Below are 4,829 nucleotides of genomic sequence, written 5' to 3'. Positions count from 1 at the left end.
GCATAAGCACCCACCAGAGACTGGCACGCGGAGCTCTGCCAGCGCCTGGAGAGAAGGGGAATGTATTAACACTATCCCCTCTCTAACGTGTGGTCTGTGTGTTTGAGAGGCAGGATGTGTGTGTGTAAGTTGTATTGTAATCTATTTAACTATTATCAGTGTGGGCTGACCTGTGATCACGCACACGCACAGTTAAGGTCACATATAAAGGGCATTTTGTCTCTGGCAGTGTTTTCTGTGTGGGGAAGTGGAGAAACTGAATCCTCCACCCACTCAGTGCCCACAGCACCATTTTGCAGACTGTGTGTGTTTTATTACAGAGAGAAGCCATAGCAAAGGCCTGGTTGCTATGCTACGGAAGCTCAGCCGGGACCAGCTTTTCAGGCAGTGAAAGAAACCCCTCCAACTCACACAAGACACTGCCCAGACAGACAAACAGACTGCTCATTCATTACAAACACACATCTACACACTAGTTCTCTCTCTGAGGAGAGGCATTACAAGAGGCACGACTGCTCTTTGTGCCAACTGTGTACAGATCCCATGTGGAAAAGTGTGTGTGTGTGTGTGTGTGTGTGTGTAAAACAGAGAGGGGCAGATGATAGGGGAGGAGATGATATAATTTGTGAGTGCTGACTCTTGCCTGAGTACTGCAAGCTGCTCTGTTTCCTCACTGTCATGGTATCAGGGCAGAAAGACAGAGATCCTTAGCATTGTCCAAGAACTGTGAAATAAGGAAACATGTTTGAAATGGCACTAGGGGTATTTTAAAAGTGTCTTTGTTTTTTAAAATTCTGTAGGCCTATCTTTTTAGTCTATATGCCATTGTAGTCTATGCAGTAGTAGCTAATAGACTCAGTAGTACCAAATTAATGAATGAACATAAATAGGATACAATAGTGGTGATGATTCATTCACTGACTTTTTTATCAGGACGATTCTAATATTGGAAAGGGGGTGTGACGGAGTTCTCTTTTTCAATTCAACATAAACTTGCCGCATTCATTGTGCAAACGTGAATGTACAGCTTTAAAATTGTGTTTTTACTAAATAACTCCTGATAATTCAACCAATTAAAGCGGTTGAGATAGAAAAGTTATGGCCGGATAGGGCTACTTTCCTATCCCGTCCAACATTGTTGTGACACAAAATTACCACTAAAAGGGAAAATACAATTGAAAAAAAAATTGCTGTCGCAACAATGCTGCAATGTTAGGAGAAAAATACGTTTGCTACTTCATTAACAGGAGCTGTAATGCATGAGGGGGAGCGAGAGGCTTGACGCAGCGCAGGAGCACAAATGTTTGTGACTAGGGGGGCAGGAAGGGGAATAAAGATAGCAACCAGATCGACTCGCGCTGGTAGACTCCCTTATTGCTAGTTATTTATCATCATCATCTGATTACATAGTATCTGTTTTGACTGCATCAAACTGAAAGACGCTAGTCAAACTAGCTAATGTTAGCTAGGCTAATTGAGGCTACATAACTCACCTCCCGAAACCTACAATAAATAACAACTCCATTCAGATTATTCATTACAGTCTCCCTTTTGGCTCTTGGTGTTGTAGCTTGTCCTTAGCATTTAACTTTTAGTTGTCATTTTAAATGACATCTTCCATTGATTAGCCTACTGATACACTACATGGCCCTTCAACTTAATGGATTTGGCTATTTCAGTCACACCCGTTGCTGAAAGGTGTATAAGATCGAGCACAAAGCCATGTGATTTCCATAGACAAACATTGACACCTTTCCAACAAGTCAGTTCGTTACATTTCTGCCCTACTAGAGTTGCCCCGGTCAACTGTAAGTGGTAGGCCACACAAACTCACAGAACAGGACAGCTGAGTGCTGAAGCACCTAAGCACCATCATCGGTCCTTGGTTGCAACACTCACTACAGAGTTCCAAACTGCCTCTTGAAGCAACGTCAGCACAGAAACTGTTAGTCGGGAGCTTCAATAAATGGGTTTCCATGGCTGAGCAGCCGCACACAAGCTTAAGGTCACCATGCACAATGCCAAGCGTTGGCTGGAGTGGTGTAAAGCTCGCCGCCATAGGACTCTGGAGCAGTGGAAACGCATTCTCTGGAGTGATGAATGACACTTTACCATCTGGCAGTCGTACGGACAAATCTGGGTTTGGTGGATGCCAGGAGAATGCTACCTCCCCGAGTGCATAGTGTCAAATGCAGAGTTTGGTGGAAGAGGAATACGGGTCTGGGGATGTTTTCATGGTTCGGGCTGGGCCCTTAGCTCCAGTGAAGGGAAATCTTAAAGCTAAAGTATACAATAACATTCTAGATGATTCTGTGCTTCCAACTTTGTGACAACAGTTTGGGGAAGGCCCTTTCCTGTTTCAGCATGACAAAGCAAGGTCCATACAGAAGTGGTTCATTGAGATTGATGTGGAATAACTCGACTGGCCTGCAAAGAGCCCTGACCTCAACCCCATCGAACACCTTTGGGATGACTTGGAACACCGAGTGCAAGCCAGGCCTAATCACCCAATCAGTGCCCGACTTCTCTAATGCTCTTCTGGCTAAATGGAAATAAGTCCCTGCAGCAATGTTCCAACATCTAGTGGAAAGCCTTCCTAGAAGAGTGGAGGCTGTTATAGCAGAAGAGGGAAGCAACTCTATATTAATGCCCATGATTTTGGAATGAGATGTTCAACAAGCAGCTGTCCACATACTTTTGGCCATGTAGTGTATATCCTAATAACTTGCCATAGGGAAGCTCTGACTGTAGCCTAGTATCAGTTTGATGACTTGTGATTGGACCAGTAGCATAAATTATACCATATGCTCTCACCGCAGGAAGCTCGATGTAGACCCTCTCCATTGTGAATTCACGTGGACTTTAATGAATTTCGTATCGTTTGAATGGAAAACCGAGAATTAAACATGAATTGTTTTCCCATTTGTCACATCTAATACCAAAGGAAACATAACATATACTAAATGGGGGGACAGATTTACATGAACTATGTTACGTCTACGACTGAATCCAGGTTGTGTTTGTTAATGCAGATAATTCCAAGCTAATTCCAACGCGTAGCATTGGTATCCTCACTAAAGTGGTAGGCATAGCCTACATATGGGTGGCATGTGAAACCACAGCACGACATAGCTCATTGCTAATAATAAAACATTTTTTAAAAACAGGCTTTAATTTAAACGATGCATCTGTCAGCAAATGGCGTATATTTCTTTGATGCAGGAGGCTGTGACAGCTAAACACATCCGTTCCTCATCGTTCGGGCCATTCCGCGGGCAGCCACGACCGGGAGGGCTCGTGAGCTACGGCACGAGAAATGCGATACTTAGCAACAACGCTGCCAGTACCGCACAGTGATACAATGGAGCACAATAGTTGATAACGTGAATATATTCTCTCTCTGATATCATAACGTCCACTACATAAACAGGCCAGTAGGCTATAGCGTATTGACTTGCAGTATGATACTGTACACGTGATTTGTTTTTGTGATCTGCTCTCATGCCGCTGGGTGGAAGCCAGGCAGCAAACTTTCATTCGTGGTGGACATTTGTGAAACAATATATCGGCTTGCGAGTTCTATGTTTGCAATTTCGCTCTTTGTGGCATGGCTACAAACTATCAATAAAGCAGTTTTTTCGGCCGGGCCGTAAAGCCAAAAGTGTGTTAAACCGCATTATCCCGAAACGGGATAGGATTGAGGCACTGCTAAAAGGTAACTACTATTCCCATTCCCCCATACAGCTCATCGCTACTACAGTATCCAATAGTCCCCGACGTGGTAAAGAAACATGGATCGCCTTATTTACTCAACACAGCCACATGCGCAAAATACCATTCAATAACTCTAATTCAAATCGTTTAATTATACAATTGATCCCCTTAAATCAATTAAGCTACAGGAGAAACGTAGAAAGCCCACAAACGTCAAATGAGTGAAAGGAAAGCCAAGCCAACCAGAACCGCGGAATGCAGGTCTGTGACCAATGGGAGAGCTTGATTCGTGTTTCTGCAGTCTGTCAACATCGACTCTGCTGCATGAGGCCGTCCGGGGGTTTGGCTAGGTACTGTAGGCCTCGATGAATAGAAATAAGAACAAAGTTTGAAGCTACTAAAACATATTCCCGATTGTAAACAAAACACTGGAATAATACCGCATACCGAGTCGTTCAGTGCGGACAACGCTACACAGACGCGTGTCCCTGGTTCCCATCACATAATGCCACTTTCAAAGCCGCAGTCCGCTTGCTAGCGTTTAGCCAACAGTAGTACACTGACATCCATATCGGGGAAGTTGATAAGTTATATTTCCCAGAACATTTCGAAAATGGAAAGGACAGGTTTACCTTGTTCTAACTCTACGTGTCCGTCTTGATCACATCGCTGCGTGTGTTTTCCCAGCCAAACTAGAGTAAAACATGTCCATTGTCCCGTACCAGGAAGTCAGCGCTCTTCCAGAACAGAACACTTCTCAAACTCACTATGGAACCCCTGCAGGGCGCTGTGCAATCGATCCCACTCCAGGTAGCAATGCGCCGCCCGACGGGCTTATCTCACCCGCCATGTTGGATCCGAAACGAGGTTGCGGCACATAGTTGGCGAATAGTAAATGACCATTAGTTGTCACTTGCACCTTTTCATTTGCTAGAAAAAAAACTTAACCACAAAGGAAAAGTAGTCTCATATGCATCATGAAAAGAACAGCGCACGAGTCTTGCTATTAGCCTGTTAATCCACCTGGTAGCCTATAAATTCATGATATTGATGTTAAAGGAAAAAACTATTTCTCAAGAGTTCTCATTTCAAACAAAAATATCTGGGGTCCTAAA

The 4,829-nt window shown here is 43.9% G+C and overlaps 1 protein-coding gene across 1 annotated transcript in view; it reads right to left on the bottom strand.

The window, feature by feature from the left end:
* Positions 1-4,582, bottom strand: part of LOC112216943 (USP6 N-terminal-like protein) — a 140,670-nt gene extending 136,088 nt beyond the window's left edge. The window contains exon 1 of the mRNA XM_042300299.1: positions 4,347-4,582. The gene's annotated coding sequence lies outside the window, so the exon portion shown is untranslated. The remainder of the gene's footprint in view (positions 1-4,346) is intronic.
* Positions 4,583-4,829: the final 247 nt, after the last annotated feature.

This window comes from Oncorhynchus tshawytscha, linkage group LG17, assembly GCF_018296145.1.
Source record: "Oncorhynchus tshawytscha isolate Ot180627B linkage group LG17, Otsh_v2.0, whole genome shotgun sequence".
NCBI classification, from domain to species: domain Eukaryota; kingdom Metazoa; phylum Chordata; class Actinopteri; order Salmoniformes; family Salmonidae; genus Oncorhynchus; species Oncorhynchus tshawytscha.
This window is presented reverse-complemented; position numbering and strand designations above follow the sequence as displayed.